The sequence below is a fragment of the Protopterus annectens genome, chromosome 10.part0 (genome assembly GCF_019279795.1).
Source record: "Protopterus annectens isolate FY-2018-M chromosome 10.part0, PAN1.0, whole genome shotgun sequence".
NCBI lineage: Eukaryota > Metazoa > Chordata > Ceratodontiformes > Protopteridae > Protopterus > Protopterus annectens.
In genome coordinates, this window is record NC_056744.1 from 988,187,772 (window position 1) to 988,212,373 (window position 24,602).

Below are 24,602 nucleotides of genomic sequence, written 5' to 3' on the forward strand. Positions count from 1 at the left end.
GAAGTACAATTTCAATCTTGTTTACACAAAAGGCAAACTTCTTTATCTTGCTGATACCTTATCCAGATCACGCAGAAAAAACACAGAACAGCATAACAATGAACAACTTGATTTTGAAGTCATGGAAGTAAGAAATTTTTCTTCCACACGTCTTGATGAGCTCAGAACTCACACAGCTTCAGATCCAATTCTCCAGATGCTAAACCTCTTTATCAGTCAAGAATGGCCTTCAAAGCAATCTTGTTTACCAGAAGAAATGTGACCATATTATACATACAGAGATGAGATTTTGTCAGACAATGGTATCATCATAAAAGGTCCTAAAATGATTGTTCCCAAGTCCTTGCAACAAGATTATACTAACATCTTGTATCGTGGCCACCCAGGAACTGATTCTACCAAAAGAAGGGTGAGATGTCTAGTATTTTGGCCTTCTATGTCAAGAGTTATTGAGAAAATACTTTCATCTTGTTCAGTATGTAATTTTATAAAGCTGCATCATCAGATAGAACCCCTTCAGTTAAGCCAGATTCCTGAACTACCTTGGTCAACAGTAGCCACAGATGTCTTTCAGTGGAATGGTCAACATTATTTGATGTTAGTAGACTCTTAATCAAATTAGTTTAAGATTGACCTAATTCCCAACCTAACTTCCAGTGCTGTCATTACTAAGTTAAAGTGACAATTTTCTGTCAATGGTAGTCTGCATAGAGTTATTTCTGACAATGGTGCACAGTTTACAAGTCAGCGGTTCAAGAAATGTGCAAGTCGAGTGGGACTTTATTCATATTACGAGTAGTCCTGAATACCCTCAGTCTAACAGCTTGGCTAAACATGCAGTTCAAAGTGCAAAACAGCTGTTAGAGAAATCCAGACATGACAATACTGATGTTTTCTTAAACTTGTTAAATCTCAGAAACATTCCTCATGATAAACATCTTGGTTCACCTGCCCAGAGACTTACGTTGAGACAAACCAGAACCTCATTACCAAAAAGCATTTGTCCTAGAAGTCTTAGTATCATAAAACCAGCAAACCGCTCAGTTCTTTACAAAAAGGGGAGATAGTGAGGATGCAGATGTCAAAAGGTTTTGATCACACCGGATTTTTGAAAGTTTTGTGTCAAGAGCCGAGATCATACATTGTAGAATCACAAGGAATGGAAATCAAATGAAATTCGAAGCATCTGTTAACAGTGTCTGAACCAGTGTTACAGCATCTTGCCTGTGACAAAAACTCTAGTTCTCAAAGTGACTTGTCCAATGTTCCTGTTCCAGAGGACATTCCATCAGCAATCCCCATTCCTGAGAAATTCCCTGAGACTTCTCAAGCAGAACATTCCCCAGTGACTGTCCCTGTTGCTAAACCCAGTCCTAACTATTATGTTACAAGATCAGGTCGCATCTCAAAACCAAGTTCTAGATACACAGCAAACTGGACATGACTGTTGTTTTCTTTATTAGTGTGTATAACTGCATGCCTATTGAAATGTCATTGTTTATATGAGACAGTTCAGTAAAGAGGAAGGACGCAGATCAGTGTGTGCAATATACCTTTAAGAAGCTTTCCAATGAGCTAGCACATGCATATAAGTACTGACATGTGCAAGCAAGAGTGCCATTTTGAGTGAGCAGCCAGAGTGAGATCATACAAATATATAGTCAGTCAGCTAGTTAGATAGTTCATTTAGGTTTACTATTCCTGCCATCTATCCAGATGTGTTTGTATACAATAAACTACTTCAATGAACACCCAAGCCTCATTGTCATCTTAATGCACATAAGACAAGCAACACCTGCAATTTTAACACCTCTCAAAGTGAAGACATAACATCTATCAGCACATAACTAGAAACATATGATTAAGCAATGGTATGGGCATTAATGTTTAAATTAAATAGACATATCTGTTTACTTGTTTAGGAAGAATGATGTAAGTAAGTTATATACATGTTTGGCTTCCAGCTTGCAATGGTCATATAAGTGGGACTATAATGGAAAAAGAAGAAATGCTCAAGTCAGCCACTGCCTAAGTGCTCTCAGTGTCTGTTATATACAACAACAGAGGCAATGTGAAATCAAGTAGTTATATGTTGTAAAACATATGTGTATCTAGAAAGGACATAGTTCTGGATATTATTCAATTATTAAATAACAATATGGGTATCAAACCCATAGCTAAGAATTATCCCCACAAGCAAATTCTCACAGAAGCTAATATGTGGTTATAAAAACATCTGTCGGATATATATGGTTCAAAAAATTTTCTGAAAAACAGAAAAATCCATAGCAGTGCTCAGGTATACATAGAATATTGGTACTTACTGTAGGATTCTAAGGGCTGCCTCTGCACCTTGTCCACCCTCCTTTGAAGCTCCCCTGCATCACTCCAATGCAGGTCATCATAGCTGGGATGAACCCGCACTCTAGTGGGGTAGATCCCCATTATCTGTCAATGTTCTCTCATGATCTGGTTCCACATGTTGATCATAGTGAAGTTCCTGGGCCTGTCTCTCATCCTCTGTTCCAATCCAGCATACACTGTCAACATCTGGGTCATCTCCCCATAGGTCCACTTGGGTGCATGGAAATGCCTCAGCCTCCTCGAAGTAACCATCATGATCCTCAAGTTGAACAATCTGAAAAATACAAAAACACAGAAATGCTCACTGAGGTTCCACTCAGTTTGCAGTAGCAATGGTCTGATCAGTAAATGTATCAAAATCAGTATTTGAAAATGGCGCTGATGTCATGTTCTAAGATTATCGGAAGATAATGGGCATGTGCCACACATGGTACCATTTACTGATACCTGTTGGATGTTTCTGCAGTACAGCTGGGTGTTTCAGCGCATAATGGCAATTTACATGGATGTGCATGAATGGGATTCCAAAATCGTGAATTTTAATGAACCTCATTAATTATGTATGGCACAAATGGTACTTAAAGCTGGATTGCACACAAGGGGTACATTGGCAGCTGGCAGAATTTCTGTAGTGGCAATTAGTAAATCTATTAAAGATAATAATTTCAAAATGTACATGTTTAAAGTCATATTTACTCAAAATGTTAAGTTTAGCAGAAGTTTTTATAAGTTCCTGGAGTCATGTTGTCTTGAAATTTATGCATGCAGGTGTTGTTCTTCTCAATAGTTTAGTTCAGTCCCATATGCAGCTGTATAGACAGACTTCCACTGCAAATGATAACAGTATATGTAGAAGGCTTTACTAATTATCCAGAATTCTTACTGGTAATTCGTTGCACTCTGTGGTTTAACTACAGAAACCTACAGATTACTACAGTATCCGTATCTAGTATGTGATGTTGATATTATGGATACTTTTTAAACCATGTTTCCTAAAATACTGTTAAAATATGTGCTGTTGCTGTGACAGATATTTCTTCAGTGATGCTTTGTGACAAAGGTGTTATCACTACTGGCTCAATCTACTATGGACCTGTACTCCCTACTGATTCTGAGGTATTCCAACGCATTCCATGTTATTTAATTGTTAATTAATGTAGTATTTTATTGCAAAGCATACACAGACCTTCAATATATATATATATATATATATATATATATATATATATATATATATATATATATATATATATATATATATATATATAGTGTCTAATTCAAGTCGCAAACTATGCAGATGTTACAAGTTATGTATGAAGGCATTGTTATTCACACTGCACAGGAATGTGCTGTTCACAGAATCAAATACATAAATGTTCTCGACCATGAGGGAGATTCCCAAGCCATTCAGGTGCTAATGTTTGGAGAAATTAAATCTGGATTGACCTAACCAACATGATTAATGCAGTTAGAGGACACAATCACTCCCCTGAGGCCTGTAGATGACACTGCTTGGACATGATTCTTCATGCAGCCAACAGAGAGATGTGCTATGAGAGATTGAGGGATGCCACCAGTGGTGGACCACCACTGAACCACCCTCCATGACAACATGATTTTTTAGGCCTCACTGTATACAGCAAGAGGGGGGTGATGAATCCCTGATGGTAGGATTGAAGCTATAATTTCAGGATGGATTATGTATGTATTTATGCCCATTACAGGGATGGGTATTGTGGCACTCACTGGTTATTGCTTCAGCATGCATATTCATGTATTACTGTTTATGATTTGCAGTAGCAGAACTGAACCATGAACACACTTCCACACAAGGTGAGAATGATAAACGTTAAGTATAATTATATGTATTGGTACATCTGAGTTCCAGACAGAGCAGTAAAAACATCTGTAATGGTTATTGTAGTAATATTCACAAGTCCATCTACACTGGGCCTATACCAGGGTGTAACAAGTATCCCTGTACTGTTGCTGTGCATATATCCATTGTACTGTGATATGTGTTTTCTGAAATAAAAATGTCTGCATTATGTCCTGCGTGATTTAACTTTTTTCATGCTATAATATTGTACAGATATAAGTGTAGCACTGATGTGTGCCCCTTATTGTTTACCATACAGTGATACAACCAAGTGTGTATGAATACCTGTGTCAGTTGTGCTCTGAGTTGATTTTTTTTCCGACACATTTACATACCATCATACTGGAATGTGTTATGCTCATGTTATGCGCGATGCTTATTGTGCACACTTAGTGGGTACTTGCCATTAGATGCAATCTGTGTTGCTGTGCAGGAGGGGGGGAGGCAATAACTGGACATCAATGTTCAATCGGTGCACTCATCTACATGTGGCTTGTCATGACTCAAATATTTGGGTCAAAATGTATTTATTTTTTATTTATTTAAACATGATTATTTCCAAACTCTCCCTAAACTCACACAAAACTATTAATATTATCTGCACTTATCTTCCCCCAGGCAACAATTCCCCCATATTAGAAGACCTACTAAACTGGTTTTCAATTAATCTCCTTCAAGAAACAATACTACTAGGTGACTTTAATATTGATTGGAACATGTGCAAACAAACTAATCCGTCTACCATTATTAACCTGCACGGATTCCATCAAACCATTAACTCCACAACTAGAACAAATAAAAACAATAACAAAGAAACCATTCTCGACTGGATCTTGACTAATAGTCCCCAACAAATGTATTCAACAGGTACCCTCCCAGATGACCTTAGTGACCACTCTCTCACATACATCATTAGGCACAAAACTCATCTAACAACACCTCCCCTAATTCGCTCATCTCGCAGCAAAAAGCATTTTAACCTTCAGCAGTTTCAAAACGAACTCAGCTTGATTAACTGGTCACCTCTAAAAACTCTCCCAATAGATGAAGCTGTTAACCACTTTAATAATACATTTCTTACTATTCTCGATCATCATGCCCCCATCCGTTCTATGCGAATGAAATCTAAGACAGCTCAATGGCTAACAACCAACACCAAACAACTTATCCTTAGTAAGAATAAAGCTTGGACTAAATGGAGAACCACGAAAGACTCTTTTGATCACCTTAGCTTCAAACAAAAAAGGAACAAGACTAAGCTTGCTATCAAACAAGATAAAAGGAACTATTACACCAAGCTACAGCAATCCTCCCACCGCCAACCACAAAAATTTTGGAAATCAATTAACTCACTACTATCCCCCTGCAAGGTTGAAACCCCCAACCCACTAGGCTCCTGCCCTGACTCTCCCCTACAAACAGCTAACGCATTCAATAACTTCTTTACTGCAACCATACTTAAACTGGCCAACCAACAAAGCCCTGACCCCTCTTTACTATGTAAAACTAATTGCACTCCACCTCTATTTCAACTTAAACCCATACCTACTTCCTATATTCTTAATTTACTTCAGAAACTCAAACCCTCAACCCCCTCAGCTGACAAATTGTCAGCGGAATATCTCCAGCTAGGTGCTAAAGCTATTGCCTACCCTATCTCTATTCTAATCAACAGAACCATAAAAGAAAGTACTATACCCTCACTCTGGAAAATCTCCCACATCATCCCTCTCTTCAAAGGGGGCGATTCATTTGAGTACTCAAACTACCGCCCTATAGCACTGCTATCTCCTATTGCTAAAATAATGGAGAAATGCATCCACAAACAGCTTTTAAATCACCTCCTATCTAATAACCTTCTAGCTACTTGCCAACATGGCTTTCTGACCTACCATAGCACCACAACAGCCTTATTATCCTTCATAGACTCCATTAATATAAACCGGAATAACAATCTTTTTTCATCTGCATTCTTTGTAGACCTGTCAAAAGCCTTTGACATGGTGAATCACCAACTCCTCCTACATTGTTTAAAATCTCTCTCTCAATAATCTTGCTTTAAGCTGGTTTACTTCCTATCTTCAGAATCGGAAACAAGCTGTTTTATGGAACAACAATCTTTCCGAACTCCTCCCTACCACTTTAGGAGTACCTCAGGGCTCCATCTTAGGTCCTCTTTTATTTTCCATCTTTATTAACGACCTGTATCTAGCCATCCCACTAACTACTTGCATTCAGTACGCCGATGACACCACCATCATCTGCTCTGCCACAACCTAAGCTGACCTCCACTCACTTACTCAAAAAACTTTTACCACCATAGAACAATGGTTCTCCAATCACTGCCTTCTCTTAAACCCTAAGAAAACTAAACTTGTCCTCTTCTCACCCACACACCTGTCTCCCCCTATTAGTTTCACACTTACTTCTAACAATGGCACCCTTATCTCTCCTGACCAAACAACCAAACTTCTAGGAGTTACTATCGACAACCTATTAAAAATTGATTTTCATATCAACTCTATCATAAAAGCAACTAACAAAAAATTAGGTTATCGCTACAGAATCAAATCTTTCTTAACTCCTGAAGCAAGAACTACCATAGCCAGAACATATCTTATCTCTACTCTACTATATGCATCCCCCATATGTACTAATCTTTCTAAACATAACATCAATAGGCTTACAACAGCCTATAACAACATTGCCAAATTTGCCACTGCCTCTCCATATAAAACACATCACTGCCTGAACCTCCTTAACCTAGGGTGGCTGGAGTTACCTCACCTAATTCAATACTATCAGCTTACAACTGCCCATAAAGCCCTTCACCACCCAGAAAAGATACCAATGCTCTCCACCCTGATAAAACCCTATAACAACCTAAAAACCCTACGCTCTTCCAATAAAATACTGATTCAAACCTCTCTATCAAAGAATACAGCAGGTGACTCTATATTTTCCAACTCGGTAAAATTTGGAATCAACTTCCTACAGACCTCTTAGCCCAAACTTCTATCACACTGTTTAAAACTCAACTGAAACATTTTCTAACCAATCACTGGCTTTGCTCTTGCAATAACCCTAGCTGATCTCGTACCTCCTACCTTCTCCTGCATCCTTTGCACTGTCTCCCAACTCTATTTCTCCATTTTATTTTTCATCTCTACCTAAGAAATTGACTCTCTCAACTTCAAACTAAAATTTTCTAGTAACTCTATCTTTTGCTTTTAAACTACTTAATTATTTCTGTCTCACATTTTATATACCTGTACTGAAGAAATTTGATAGTCTCTGTTTTCACCTTTTGAACTTACTGAAAAGATAGCCTAAATGCCTGTTTTAGTTGCGTCTTAAATTCCCTATGTAATTATGAATGCCTGTTTTAGTTGAATCTCAAATTACCTATGTACTTTGAACTGTACTGTAGAAATTTGACAGTCTCTGTATTCACCTTTTTGAACTTACTGAAAGGAAAGCCTATATGCCTGTTTTACTTGTGTCTTAATTCCCTATGTAATTTTAAATCCCTGTTTTAGTTGTGTCTTAAATTACCTATGTACTTTGAATGTATTTTTGTTATTATGCATTAGATAGTGGAGCTTTTCTCCTCGGGCCTCCACTGAAAATGGACATGTATCCAGTTGGACTAGCCCGGTTAACAAATGTAAAATAAAATAAAAAATAAATAAATAATTTGTTTACCAGGAAAGTCCAACTGGACACAGGTCCATTTTCAGCGGAGGCCCAGGGAGAAAAGCTCCAACAATATAAAAAACAAACAAACATTATACCACAGGTCATCAAAGAAACTACACATGGCAGCCCCAAAAGCTACCATGTTGCCTGAGCCTGCACTTGTAGTCACTCCCTACTTTGCCTACGCCTGTGACTTCTGCCTCCCATGACCACCTGCTCCTCCTCAGATAACTGTGGGATGTCTTCTTCAGACATTTGAGGTTCTTGGGGTAGTTCACCCACACCTGCAGCTGAAAGGCTGCAATGTGATCAAGCTAGCTTGTTGTGCAGCATGGGATACAAAGTTATCATCCGTACTGTCTCCTTAGGTTTGTATTGCAGTGCACCTCCAGGTATATCCAGACATCTGACCCTAGCTTTCAATACACCAAATGTATACTGTATGGTGTTTCTGGTTGTTGTATGTGCTTTGTCGTAGGCTGCTTGTACAGGGTTGGATGGTTCATGGTACGGGGTCATTAGTCATGGCTCAAATGGATAATCACAGCCACCTGTTGAGGGAAATAAAAACACTTTTGGCCAGAGTAGATAATTGTTGAGAAGAGGATCCTTAGATTGCATTCTAGCTCTGTTCTTGTGCTTACACATAGCAACTCCTCAGGTATTTCAAGTTGCTAGAATGCAGCCCTGATTCTGCTTTCCCTCCAAATGTCAGCATCATGGACCTTTCCAGGGTGTGTTGCCATGATGTTTGTTATGCTGCCATCTGTTGCACACAGAACTTGGGAGTTGATGGATGGCCATCACTTTCTGTTTATGTATTGGTCTGCTTCAAAATGTACTGATTTCTTGATAGGTATGTGTGCGCAACCTATTTCATTGAGTACATACGCAGGTTTTCTGTGTTGTAGAACTAGTTTGTTACATTTCTCCATTCCATGGGGGTGGATGGGAAGTGCATGTTGTCATCCACCTTGATGCATATTGTTTCCAAGAATTTTGCCATGATATGACTGGCAGCTGTCTGTAATACTCCCACAGCATTTGCCATGCATCTCTGGAATGTCCCAGATGCAAGTATACCAAGGCAGAGACACACTTTGGTTTCAAGGGGGAAGGGGTGTCCTTGCAGGGTCTGCATAGACATGTGTGGGGCACACATGTTACAGACAGCCTGCACCATTTGCCTGTCTAGATGATATTTGCCAATTATTTCCAGGTCTGACAACTGGTTTAGTTGATGCCTTGATCTGACTCTAGCTAATGCCTTCTAGGATGCACAGACACATCCTCATTTATGTCTTCCATCACTGCCACCTGTTGCAGTATATAAACAGCAGGTTGCATTTTTATATATTTTTTTTGTTTGATTTTGCTCCAGATTTTAGCATAATCTGTAGTATTCACTTGAATTCTTTGGGGTCCATAAAGTATGTGTCAAGTATTTCAGAAACGGAGTTGGTATGGTTGTTTGTGGCTTTTGAGTTGCATTATGTATGCATGATGTGTATTAGAATCATACTGGCATGCTTGGAATCCCTAAATATCCTACTCTGAATACTTAAGTACTCGGTCTACATTCAGCATGTCTTCTAGAATCATATCCACAGCAGGAGTGCTGAAGCCTTCCTTCAGCATGTTGCACTGTTTGCAAATAGCTTCTGTGAGTTTTACAGAATACGGCCCTCTGACTATTTGGTAGCTTATTGACAGAATTATGGAAATGATAAAAAGATATGTATTCATTGTTTTATTTTACTTTTAAAGAGGTCTATGTTATCTGCTCTTTTTTATCAGGCTTTATACAGAATCAATCTCCTGATTATAGGACCATAGGATCATAGAAGATAACTAGGCTAATGGCTCTGGAGCCCTTACAAACCTAGCCAAGAGCTTATCCCCAGAAAAGAAACCACAATCAGCACCTATCACCCCTGTCAATTAGGGACACAGTTGGAACCCCTGGGACAAATTTGTGGTTGCCCATCCACTCATCAAGGTTGTGCATGAAGAGGGTCAGCAACGTACTTTGCTTGACGTGTATGGGGAGTCTATTCCAGAGACAGTGCAGCCTCTGGGAGACAATCTCTCTAGCAGATTTTGTTAATGTCACATATTAGATTTAAGCCTTTCAGTTGGGTACTATGCAATGAGTTAGACTTACGGATATGGAGCATCTGTAGTAGAGCAGGGTCTGAGACTGCCTTGTAGTCGAGACACAGGTCATGTCTGAGCAATCTGTATGATGCATAGTAGAGTGATAGTGATTTGAGCCTGTCCACATAGAACAGGTGTTGGAGGCCATGGATTCTCTTTGTGAGGTATTTCTGTGGCTTTTCCAGTTGGTGCAGGTGTTTGGAGAGGTACATACCAAATGGGGCATTGTGCTCAATTATTGGCCTAATGAGGGAGGAGTACAGAGAGATAATAACCTCCTTTTTTCCTGGATGCAATCCTTTTACATATGAGATGAATCAAGTAAAAGGCTTTTCTGACCTCTGCCACTACATGATGGTCAAATGTGAGATTGTTGTCAACTTGTGTACCCAGGTCTCTCACCACAGGTTGTGTGCTTAGGGGATTGCAGCTAATGTGGTAATCAGTAGGGGCCATGTTTTTGCCGAATGGTATGATAATACATATTTTTGCATTTAACTTAAGGCCATGACGTTGGAACCAGTCATTTGTTGCTGTGAGACCCTCTTGAAGTATGTTAACATCATTTGGGGAGTCTATGACAGCACGTTACAATCATTCTCAGACTTGGTCATCCAGAGGAATTTTGTCTTTGCCTGGACCTCTGAGAAGTAGATGCCAAGCAATAGGTGTCCCAGGACAGATCCCTGGGAAACACCACTGGTAACAGGTCTGCTATCGGAGGTAGTGGCACCTGTTTTGACCTTGTGGGTCCTATCAGTGAGCCAGTTGGCCACCCACCTGATGAGATAGGGATTTACACCAAGTTCTCTTAGCTTTTCAATGATGCCTGAGTGGGGGATTGTGTCAAAGGCTTTGGCCAAGTCAAGGCAAGCTGTGTGTACTGACTTTCCCGTATCCAGTGCCTTGGTGACAGTCTCAAAAAAGTCAACCAGGTTCAACAGGCAAGATCTGCCCCTGATGAATCTGAACTGGGTGGGGTCAAGTACTTGGAGATTGCCTATGTCCTTGTTTATGAGGTCCATAATAATGCATCCATGGCCTTACAGATCAGACTTGACAAGCTAATGAGGCAATAGTTACTTGGGTCAGTAGTGGCATCACCTTTCTGCAAAGGGGATGACAATGGCAATTCTCCACAATCATGGAATGAAGCCTGTACTTAGGCTATGGTTGAAAAGGGTGCTCAATGCCGAGGCTAGTTCTTGATGGAGATGTTGCAGAATACAGCCTGGGATACTATCAGGTCCCATGGAAGCTGTGTTCTTTGCCTTAGATAGGGCCTTTAACACTTGATCTACAGAGATGTGAGGTGTGGGCAAGTATCGAGGATGTCAAATGGGCCTTTAGGGTGGTATGGGGGGTGAAGTTTGAACTGAACCTATCTGCTGGCAGGTTGGCTATGTCAACATGATCAGTGTAAGTGGTACCATTAAGAACTAATTTGGAACAAACTTGGGCTTTGCCATGGAGGTTTCTGATGTAACAGAAAAAGGCTTTGCGGTTAGCTTTTGTTTCAGAGGGTACTTTTGATTCATAATTGGCTTTGGAGGTTTTCACTAGTGATCTAATTTTCTTGTTGAGGCTAAGGAGGGAGTTTTTCCAATTGGGAATTTGTGCTTTTTTACCCTTGGACAACAGTTTCTTCCTTTTGTTGTAAAGCCTGTTGATAGAGGATGTCCACCACATAGGTTTGTGTTTCTTTGAGGAGCAGGTTTTAGTTGTGTTGGGTATGGCTGAGCCCATGCAGTTGTACAGGTGCTTGTATACCGCACTGGCATACTGTTCAGCATATTTGTTTGCATCCTCTGAGGGGGGTGGTGATGTGAATCTACTCATACCCTCCCTTAGAAGGTTGTAGTCAGTTTTTGAGAAGTTTTTTAGCCTGGTTACGACTGGGGGGGGGCAAATGAGACAGACCGATGGTCTGATCTCACCAGCGAAGAACTTACTATGGGGGTGGTGCAGCAATCACCCATGTTGGTGAAAACCAAGTCTAGAATGCTATCTCCCTTTGATGAGCAAGCTGGTCTAGTGCATTAGAATTGATGAAGTCAAGGAATCGCTGGGTGAGTGCATTAGAGCAGGAATAGTTCACCCAGTTTATGGTGGGGTAGTTGAAGTCATCAAGGATCAGGGTGTTAGAGGGTACCTTGATGGACTCAAGTAGGTCCAGGTAGGAGGAGTGGGTGTCCTGAGTCATAGAGGGGGGTCTATAGCTAGCTATAACTTGGATGGGTGCCTTCCCAATTGTCAATTGTACATGGAAAAGTTCTAGTGCATCATGCTGGCAAACCAGTCTGGAGGTGTGCTTGTCTTTAATGAAAATAGAAACTCCACCACCCTTAGTCTTCCTGACCTCATTTTGGGGTCGGAATGTATAGAATGAGATATAGCTTGGTAAGGCAGGGGTGCTCTCAGCAGCCTTGAACCAAGTTTCCGTGACGTCAGCATCTTCCAGTGCATTATACTCCCTTAAGTTTGATGAGTTACATTAAAGTGTTTGTGAATACATTTTCTAAATAACAGTGGTCATATTCTCGCCTAGATCTGTAGAGGACTGCATTTTTTTTCACATTCCTGCCTTTTTCCATCCGTTTGGGACACTTGAGCATTTTTCACTATTCCATCACAGTTCTGCTCATCTAACTGGTAACAGTGCAAGCACGTCTATAAGCACAATATAGCCCTTACCCATCATTGTTACTCGTGCACACAGCTACACACAGGGCTCAAACAAATCTCTAATAGGGCTCTTACTGAATTGTAATACAGACATTCACACAATAATTTGCTCAACTTTCAAATCTACTATAGCAACAGAACTGTTTTGGTGGTAGCACCTCTGTTTTTTTGTGAAGATTCCTTGTGATATACAGATGTCATGATGTCTAATTCCTTGTTAGTATGGAAAATGATGTCTTAACATCTCATTATAAAAACTGGTTTTGCAGCTACGGCTGCCAAAATAGTATAAACGCATGTGACATTTTTTTTATTGACAAAGCTAACAATTCACTTGTTGATTTAGTGATCTTTTCAGAATTTAGACACACAATAGACAGGTCACATAAGGCAGTGTTAAACATGCCCAGAACAGACCAGAGTAAAACTGACATGGCCATTTCCTTACAAGGAATATTTTCTGGTTTTGTATGGGAGGAATGTAAGTAGGGTCTCAGGTAAACAGCCTATTTACCTACTGGAGGTGCCAGGATATTGGGTATTATTTCCATATGTCAAGAGACCTGTTTATTCACATCAAGGTCTTAGCACTTTTCATCTTTAAATGATTGCAGTGTGGCCAGTTCCAAAGTTGTCTGAGATCAAGTCCTGATATTAGGCAAAATGAAAAAAAAATGTATAAGCTTAGGCATGATTTCTTTGATTACTTAAATTTAAGAAATAACTTGACACCATGTTACTGGAAATATGAAACAGTAATAATACGTTATGTTTCTGCCTGCGAAAAAATATCATCATCTGGAAATTAAAAAAAAAAAAAAAACACTCCTAAAAGTATCAGGAAAGAATTTCAAGCCACTCATAGGTTGTTCCTTAAGGCAAAAACAACAATCACTCAAAGAACAGACTGTATACGCTGTGGTCATACACCTATGCTACAAGTCAACATGGCAGACAAATATTTAGGAACAAAATGGTAAAAAAGATGGTTAACAGTGATGTTTAGAATTTGAAACTTAAAGAGAGTTATAAAAAAAGGATAATCAAAGAAGTATTTTACGTAGTGAAGTTCTGGAGAGAAAAAAAAGAGGCTGTCCTGGTGCTAAGGTAGTTAATGCTTGATATCTTCTTCGGCTGTTCGTCAATGTATTTGCAGCTCTATTCTTCAAACATACGCCCAGGAGTGAAGGTACATGTTTGGGTCACCACAAATAATACACGGTTTGTCTTTATTAAATAAGCGTTTAGAACAGATTTCTCACATCTGATTGTGTCAATAAGACCTCTGATATGGATTTGATAAGTACCATTAATATAAATGAATTGTGCAGAGATGCTATGCCCCTTGAAAGTTCTATTTAGCATGCCTTTTGACAAAGTTGAGATGCTTTAATAATGGGGAAGCAAATAAAGGGCTGAGGTGTAGGTTCAGTAGAGCAATTTCCAAAAACAAAACAAAAAATACTCAGCAGGATAGAGGGGGTGGTACTAGGCTCCTGGACTGTATCAAGAATAAAACCACAAGATGAGAATGGGTTTGACCAGAGATTAGAGAAGCAGGCACTCTTCTGTCCAAGGTCCTGAATACAAAGGATGGCATGTCATACAAAGCATCAAGTATGTGAGAAGTGAAAATAGTCATCCTGATCAGGGAAGACAGAAAGGAAGGGGCACAGGCTACACATTTTTAGAACCAAATACTTACTAGATCTGCAGATTTCTTCATGGAAAGGACACTGGCTAAGTTGCTGCAGGCATTATTAAAGATGGCTTCGGACAAGTGAAGACAAGGGAGAGGGAAGAGAGGTATGGGTGGAAGCAGCATATTGCATTTGTTAAATGGGCAGAAGAGGTATGCTGATTTTCTCCTTCTCCTATCACACAACTGCAATGTTTTTCGGTAGAATGGAATGTGCACTACTGACAGTAATATCATTTACGTATAGTGCATAACTGGAATGTTCCTTACTGAGACCCTTCTTAGGAACAGTTTTTATCGTAAGCTAGACTGTGTTATAATATGTAGTGAATGTGATTTCTTCTGTCATACATCATAGTGCATGTTGAAACCTAAACATGCATTTAAAAAAATTGATTTGATTGTTGGGTATTAAACAATAAATGCATATTTAAATATTTTTGATGAAAACATTTAACATATTATGACACTTGGCTGGCACCATGCTTTATTTTACATAAATATATATATATGTACTTTTCACTCTCTTGCAAAACCAGGATATTATATAAGATATTTGGATTTCTTGCACATGGCAGTATTTTAATACATCTTACTTTATACTTGCAACTGCAGTGCAAATTGTTCATTTGTTTAACAAGTTGATTAATGTTTCACTTTGCCCTGTTATGCCATAAGCCATTTGTTACAGTGTATATCCATACCTGTAACTGTGTGCAATACATTGATGTCTGACTGATAATCCATTACAATATTTCTCAGATATCTGAAATCTTTTTACAAATGCTGTTATCTATTTTTCTTTTTGTAAGACAGCTTTGGTACAATGCAGTGAGGTTCCCAGAATACAGCTGTAGTTCACTTTGCAGTGAAACTGATTTGTTGTGTAGCTCAGGGGGTTATAGTATTGTTTGATTTTTCTTGGATTCCTGATGTAAATTTGATGATGGTGAATGTGTGCCTCAGAGTACGGAACATTTGAGTGTGATCATGGGATAATATTTACTAATGTCAAATTACTGTATCTCAGAGAATTTCCAATCTTTCAAGGTACAGTGACTATAGTATATGTAAGCTGTGGTGGTTGCAGAGGCTTGCCCCCTTTCAGAAATATATTTAACATGTAACAGCGAGATTCACAGCTTACTGTGTTTTGTCCAGGTCATAATTACATTTTCATAATTTATAGACTTGCAGTACTGATACCTGAGCACGTATAGAGTGCAGATTTTCTTAGCTACACATTTTCACATAGCTGAATCCAATCCGAACTAATAAAAGAAATTAAAATTGGTTTCTATGAAGGCACTATGACTGATGTTCTTTCTACGCTAAAATACATTGTTTGACTTATCACATTGTTTATTACTGGAGAAGAGAAGAAGGCTTGCAGATCATATAGAGATATTGTTAAAGCACAAAGAACATTAGCATTCATTGTATTTTACCAAGATAATGCTGTTTTGAATATAGATACAAGGCATCATAATTTTTGAAGAGTAAAGGAATCTCCCCAATTACTCTGAGCAGTGTGAGATGGGAGGCCAAAAAGGGTGTAGGCATTTTCAGTTTATTAAAGTTGAACAAGAAGCACGGCAAATATCAATTAAAAGGGTGTAATATTTTTTTTTTGTGATCAGGCGGACTGCAAAGTGTTTATGTGAAACTTTCAGAATGACATATCTTGCATGAAATAGGCATATACGTAAATGTTACAGACATCTGCCATATAATGTTTGCCTTGTTGCCACAAAATGAGGTGAAAAAGAATGATTATATCCCTTTAACTCCACCTTCAGTGTAACAGAATGATGTCTTAAATAACCACAAACAGATATCACTAGATAAGGCAGTAAAAGAGTTACCTTCAAAGAGCTGTTTTTTATTAGTCTTACATGGCTGTCTGCAATTGTGTGGTTATGTTTTCCTCTACTGGAAAGGGTGGGGAGTTGTAACTGAAAACCATAACAAAACAGTCCTCTGCAGCAATAAATTAAGCAGTCTTAAGTCAGCCAAATCTACTTCATTAGAGCAGCATTTTTTGCAGTTTGTGAATGACTTTCCTTTCATAGTAGTTTCACATTGTCCTGCAATACACCCCCCATAAACACACACCATCTACATTTGACTAGAGTGATTATTCAAGCAAGTACATACACAAGCATTATTCTCATGAAAACATTAATACTTTTGCTTTACCCATTTGTGTATTACAATTCAATTACATATTAGCACTCTGATAAATCAAGACTTTGGTCACATATTGTATATAAAATACCAGATATCAACAATGCATTTAAGTACAAGTATTTTATTTATATTTGTTTTACTGGGGTAGTGCACTGATCACAACTGACCATTTGCAGGCTCAGGTAAATAAAGCATTCACAAGATAAAAAACAAGCAAATAAAATGAGAAAGAATCCTGTATATAATATACCAGAGGAAACAAAAAAAAAAACACGCACACACACAAGTGCAATTACAAAAGACTTACAAAAACTTCAAAATAACAAGATAAGAAATTTGAATTGACAAGCAGAAAAGCTGCATTGCATTTATGCTTTTATAGAATTTGTAAGTGATGAGTCAAGTAGATAAGCTGAAGGCTATAGAGTCAGAAAGGAGTGAGACTTTGGTGATGTGCTCTTTTGGGTGACAGAAACACTTCGCCAGCAGTTTCATGTAGGTTTTAAGATCTTATCTGAACTCGAACAAGTTGTAGTGTAGGGACTGCTAAAGAGAGAAGGAGCTTCAAAGTTTATTTAGTTGATAAACATCTTAATCAAAATAAGTTTACTAGACTTACCACCTGCTTGGCATTGCTAGTTAGTCCGGCTTATAAGTGTAACCTGGAAGTACCTTTGCCAGCCTGTACTCTAATTAGTAATTCTGATAATCTTGCCTAATATCTAGAATTTGATCGTAAACAATCCTTCCTTAGGCTCCATCACTAAAGAAGAAGATGCCACAGCACTCAGTACTATAGAATAAGGATTTTGCATGCTTAATGCACCCTATCAGTCCAGTGGAAGTATCCTTCCTACTTACCACTGGTAAGACGGTATCCTTTCACCTTACTATACTATCATTTTCTTTTTCCATCATAAATTCAAGTTATGCCCCAAAACATCTTTGGTAAGTATATCTTCTGGGTGGTATAGCAGTAGTGCTGTCACCTCACAGTAAGAGGTTCTCCAGTTTGAATCTCAACAGGGGTGCCTTCTGTGTGGAGTCTACATGTCTTCCCTGTGTTCTTGTCGGTATGCTCTGGTTTCCTCCCATGTTACAAAGACATGTGTCTAGAGCATTTCTCCCTGCACCTCTGTTGAAAATTGGCTTCTTTCCCAGTAAAAAAAATGTTAAATAAATAAATATTTAAGGGACATCTGAAGCCCCTCCAGGTCGTAGGTTGTGAACCTGCACCCTACATGAGAGCCCTTTTATCCATCAGTCTGCACTCTATTAATACTGCGGGACATTTCCACCTCTCCTTCCTTCCTTCTCTTCCTCTCCCCTGCTATTCACTCCTGCCTAATGAGTTAATTGAGAAACGTGTATCTGTATAACTGTAATCCTTATTGCCTCTATACTTCTGAAACAGCAACCTGATATTAATATTAAACAGGTCCAAAGCTACTTAGGTTAAATGAATCCTGCCTACTCTATAACAGGCTGCGTTCCTACATACCATATCAGTGGTGTTAAAGTATAACCCCAATTACTTCAGCATCTGTATACCTGTACACACTTTTAAGGACACATTCCTTGTCTACTCTGCTTCCTTATGGCTGGAAACTGCTAGCTATACCAACCAGGGGATCATTCTATTCCAAATAATTATGCTCCAGGAAATAACAACTTTAAATACTATATGCCTTTCAGCATTAATTGAGCCAGATCTGTTTTGACTATTCAACCTATGCCATTATTGCCTCGATTTATTACTCTGAGTCTCAGATGTCTTTTGCAAGTTGCTGTACTATTAGTAACAATTGGTTCCATTGCATGCTGCTGTGGCTATGCAAGACAGACCAGACATTCGTAACATCTAAACCTAGTTGTTTATCGGATGGCCTCTTTAGTGCATGCTTCTGGGCACAGAAGATGTAAGAATGTCTCATCAACTAAACTGACTTTGGATCTGAAGGAAGAAAACAGAATAATTAGTATGGAAAAACTCTCTTTTTATCCTTCTTTGTTACCTTTTTTTTTTTGGTTGGTATATTTTTTTAATGCCTCCTTTAAGTAATAAGCAATAATCTATGGGGTAGTTGGCATTCTATCTACTATTAACAACAAGTCACCTTTTTTATCAAATGTAATATATGATCTAAGGATGGAAAATGGACAATTTAGCCCAGGACTGCCTCCTGCACTACTAATGGACAGATGCAGCTCCAAAATGGCTTATCCCATGCATGGGTCTCTTCAAATTATCTATGGTCAAAGTCAAAGAAAACTTTATTGTCATTCAGAACTACACCACAGTGTAGCTGAATGGAATTGCGATTCTTTTTTACAGTGCAAAAACATACATACAGAGAAGAATAATAATAAAATATTATAATAAAAATAAAAGTAAAAATAGAATAAAATAATAACATATTGACCAAACACATTTTACATATAAATAGAATTGTGTAGCAACATGTGTATGACATTACTATAAGAGAAGAGCTAAGCAGCATATGGAATGGTCAGCATGAATATTGCACAGTGTGGTTTAAATTGCACTTCATAGAGTCCTACGGTAACGTAAGGTGTGAACCAACATTAAATATGCACATCAGTTAGTTATTGCACATGAAAAAGCTTAATACTTATTGTGCAACAAAGCCTGTATATGTAAAGATCAGTACAGTCAAATAAATAGCATAACTATGTGGTAGGAGAGAAAGAATGCATTGACAGTCTCCTAATTTGTTTTTCACAAGAGTTCAGTAGTCTGATGGAGAGAGGAAGGAAACTGTTGTTAAGTCTAGAAGTCCTACAGTGCATACTTCTGTATGATCCCAGTTATTCTCAAGAGGGGTAATATATAATTTGGAATCATGGGACTAGGCAAGACCAATATATACCAAATGGGATAGGTTAATTAAGCACCAAAAAGGAAACTGGCTTGACTTAAAATTGTTGGAAAGGGCAGCTAGCCTAGTACTTACCTATGCAGCTGTTACGAACCCATCTCTCTTCATACCTACTTCCCATTTGTAGGTAAAATGCTAGGCAAGCTGCCCTTGTGAAACATTTTAAGTTTAGCTAATTTTCCTTAGTAAGGATCAAACCCTGTACTACCTACCTCAAATGTAAATACCTCAACCATTATGCCAATGCCCAACATCAGTTTTTCAACTTTCTTCATTAGACCTGGTGCTCTGGTTTCAGTGGTGAACAGGCTGGAAACTTAATGAGATAAATGCCAACTTACATTGATGTATCTCATTACAGGACTATAATGTGCATGTATTGGCCTGAACTCCCTGTACATGGTGAATTGCTGCACAACACATTGTGCTGACAGGATAATGTTCCCCAGGATAATTATCCTCTCAATAGTTCACTAATTTGAAGACCCAGTGCAAGGGATAATGTTGCCAAAAATGCATAAGATGGATAGTAAAGACAAAGGCATGCAATCATTTAACAACTACAGTTATAAATCCCTACTGTAGGGCTGTTTCTGGTTTATCAAGAAGCTTTGATCAACCATTCTACACTCTTTTACCTTAGAAATGCAAAACAAAACTAATAACTGCTAAGTAGACTAGTGATTCATAGTCTGTTACTCACACCCACCCACCAAGCATCTATGCACTTAATGCTGCAATAGTGGCTCCAGAGAGGGCCATTGACAATCCTGGGATGTCATCAATTCAAGGTGTGTAATCTGCATATAAATCCCACTGTAGGACTTTAATGTACTTACATATAAGCCTTGGAGTTGTGGTAAACTTCCAATTACCTGAAGCCATTCTAAAATGGGAGCTACTTCTGTGCTTCTGGAGTGAAAACACTGAATCTTTGGAGGTGTAAGTGAAACAAACACTCAGGAATGGTATAATCTGTACTTAATACATGACACACCAAAAATACGTCCATGTTTTAAACAGCACAAAAATATCTGAAAATCTATTGCACTGATAATGGGTAAAATATCCTTTATGTAACACATGTACTATGGTCTGGTTACAAGAATAAAATAATATCTTCTAGTTACTGACTTCATAGTTTCAAAGCAGTAATGCTGCCCATATGGCATCAGTTCTCACAGAGTACTATTCTTTACCAATTCCTTCTCAAACAGCACATTTTGCCATCTGCAAGCAAACTATTTGCCTTAAAAACAGCCACCATTCCTAAACCATCATTTGCAGCCATTTATAAGGGAAGACTGCTATTCTTCCTGCCAAAAAGAGATAATCCATTAATGCCAGGTAAAAAACTATTGTCTGGTATTCTCTCTCTAGGGTGCATCAGTTCCCTTCCCTAATCTGATCAGTAAAAAAACAGTTCCCTATACTAATCTGGTATGTCCAAGGGTCAGTTTCAATGTTACTCTCCAGTACAGCTGGTGAATCTGGGAAATATGAGGCAATGTTACAATTGCCTTATGTACACAGACAACCCTCTCCTCCTTCCAACAAACTCTAATACATGTGAGAGATGCAGTTACACAGCCAAACTGGAGGCAAAGCTCTCTCAACCCAAGACTGGCACAGTCAGTCAGGAGGAAAAGGTAACCACCCACACCACAAATCCAGTCTCACACAGACCTATTGCATCTGCATACCCAACACATAAACACACAAAAACATACTCGGAGGCTCTAAATAAAAATCTGCCTAATCAGCAAAGACCTCCTAAGCAGATATCCAAGCAACAGCCACCCCTAAACAATACCCATGAATCACATATCTCACAAAATCAGTGTGCCTCACAGTCACAGCCCTTAAGGCCAAACAACACACCAAATACACTTGTTATAGGGGACTCTATTGTCCGGCACACTGACGTCCCACTCACCAGACTGAACAAGGAAAAGGTCACTGTAAGCTGCCTGTCGGGTGCCAGGATCCGCCACATAACGCAAGCACTCAGGACACTCCAAAGCAAATACAAGTATGATTCCGTCATTGTCCATGCTGGTGTGAATGACCTGAGACTACATGAAAAGAGACATAGAAGAGCTCTCTGGCCATGTAGCCCAGGCTGGTATGACCCTGACCTTGAGTAGCATCTTGCCCTCACCAAGAATGATGCCACAGTATAAAGACAAAATGATCAGTTTCAACAATTGGCTAAAGTATTGGTGTCATTCAAAGGGGATCCAGTGTCTGTCAGCCTGGGATGACATGCTCGACAAGCCACATTGCTTCGCTAGGGATGGCTTGCACCTGTCACCCTTAGGCTTTCGTATACTGGCCAAGGCTCTTGCCACCCCCATAGTGCCTTTTTTAGGCAAGGCTCAAAGGACAAACCCACCTCAATAGACAACCCAAGGATAAAAAAACTAAAGGTAATGCTACTCAATGCCAGAAGTCTAAACCTCAAGATGCATGCACTCGAGGCTCTCCAAAGTATGTAGAAAATTGATGTCTATGCAGTAACAGAAACCTGGTTCAAGGCTTATGAGAGCACTCCAGCACTACCAAGTTATAACTCATACCATGCATTTCAACCCCAAAACTCAGATCGAAGCACAAAAGGAGGGGGAGTATCTATATTCATCAAAGATACCTACACCTCCAGGTTAGTGGCACTGCACGAAGCATCGGAAACCATCCATGTGCAACTAACAGCGGGCAAAACTGCCTTTCAGTTTGTAGCCTGCTACAGAACACCCTCCCTATTACAGGGACCTCACTTGGCATTCCTGAGAACACTGGAGAATATGAAGGTCTCTCCAAACACTATGTTATTAGGTGACTTCAACTACCCAAGCATTGACTGGGAAAACTACTCAAGCCCAAACACCCTCTCCCAACAGTTCCTTGAATTTATAAACTCTAATGCAATGGAACAACTGGTCACCACTCCCACAAGAGGGAGCAACATATTGGACCTGGTCATAACCAACATGGGGACTCTATGTTCCACACCTGAGGTAAACCCCTCATTGGTAAGATCAGACCATAAACAAATTTCCCTGGACATCCATATCCCGTCCCCACCCCCAGCCAAGGAAATCACTGTAAAGAATTTCTCAAAAGCCAACTTTGCACTTCTCAAGACTGAGGTGAAATCCTTCAAAGCCCCTGGGCCAGAGGATAATACAGCCCAATCTGCAGAATCCTTTTCAAATGCATTCTATGAGCACCTGCAAAAATGCATGGATCATGCTATCCCATATAAAACCAAGACCCACTTCTCCAAAAATAGGAGACCAGTCTGGTGGACCCCGGCCATAAATAAGCTATACAACAGAAGGAGGAAGCTACTACATGACAGAGCAAAATCCCAAAAAGGGAAGGCATCTCTGATCAGTATTAGCAAGAAACTTCGATCCCTCATAAAATCATCAAAGGCCAGCTTTGAAAGAAAAATTGCCCTAGACACTAAAGATAATCACAAGGCCTTCTTTAGTTATGTCAGGAACATGGGCGGAAACTCCCAGATATGCTCTGAATTGTTGCATAATGGTACAAAATATACCAAACCTACAGACATAGCCAACATCCTGGCAGACAGATTCAGCACAAACTTCTCCCCCCCTTCCCTCCCAAAGGAGCAAATGCCTATCCCAACTGAATGTAACCTCCCTGACATCACAGATTCACAGGTGAAAGCTGCCCTCTCCAAAGCAAACAACACAGCATCTATGGGACCAGACGGTATCCCAGGCTGTGTCTTACACGAGCTCCAAGAAGAAATGAACCCTCACATTAAGTCACTGTTCAAATTTAGCCTTACTACAGGATATGATCCCAAAGAATGGCGTACAGCTACAGTGTTCCCATTCCACAAAGGTGGTGTCACAACGGACCCCGGAAACTATTGCCCCATAAGCCTGACTAGTCTGGTCTGTAAAGCTATGGAGTGTATTATCATGGAACTCATAAACAAAGACATTGGGAGCCTCCAGACACTGGACCCTACCCAATTCAGCTTTGTTAAGGGCAGAACTTGCCTCTTAAACCTAGTTGATTTCTTTGAAACAGTTACCAAAGCCATAGATGAGGGCAAGATAGTCCACACAGCCTACCTGGACCTCACAAAAGCCTTCGACACAATACCCCACTCGGGCATCATAAATAAGCTTACCAGCTTAAATATCAACCCCTATATCACAAGATGGGTTGCAAACTGGCTCAGAGATGGAACCCACATGGTCAGAATTGCAGGTGCCATGTCTGAATCAAAACCAGTTACAAGTGGCATCCCACAGGGCTCAGTTCTGGGACCTCTCTTGTTCAGTATATACTTCTCTGAGGTTCAGGCTAACACAGGGGGACTATGGCTGACAAAGTTCGCAGATGACAGCAAACTGGGGGCCATAATCGAATCTCCAACTGACACAAGCATTCTCCAAAAGGGTCTCACAGAGACGGATGCTTGGTGCCAGAGCCACATCCTCAAGCTAAATGCTAAAAAGTGCATAGTCATCCCCTTTGGGAAAAACAAGGTGCCCACAAATTACCACATAGGTGGTAATCCATTAAGTACGGAAGAAGTAATTAGAGATTTGGGGACCAACGTATATAGTAATCTCTCCTTTGATAATCATATTGCCAAAGTGGTTAGAAAGACCTTCTATATAGCCCACCTTATCACAAAAGGATTCGCATCTAGATCAAGAGAGGTCATTGTGCCCCTCTACTCGTCACTCATCAGGCCCATAATTGAATACAATGCCCCTTTTGGGATGTACCTTACCTGACACCTGCAGCAACTGGAGAGACCCCAAAAGTACCTCACCAAGAGGATCATGGGCTACAAACAGATGTCCTATGCAGCTCGACTAAAGAAACTCCAGCTCTACTCAGTTGCTTACCGCCTACTCAGAGGCGATCTATGCCTGACGTGCAAAGCCATGTCAAACCCAGAATTAATGGACATGCTCCACCTCAAAAAGTCCAAGTCCCTTAGAGCTACATGCTCCAGGGACCTAAACCTCAG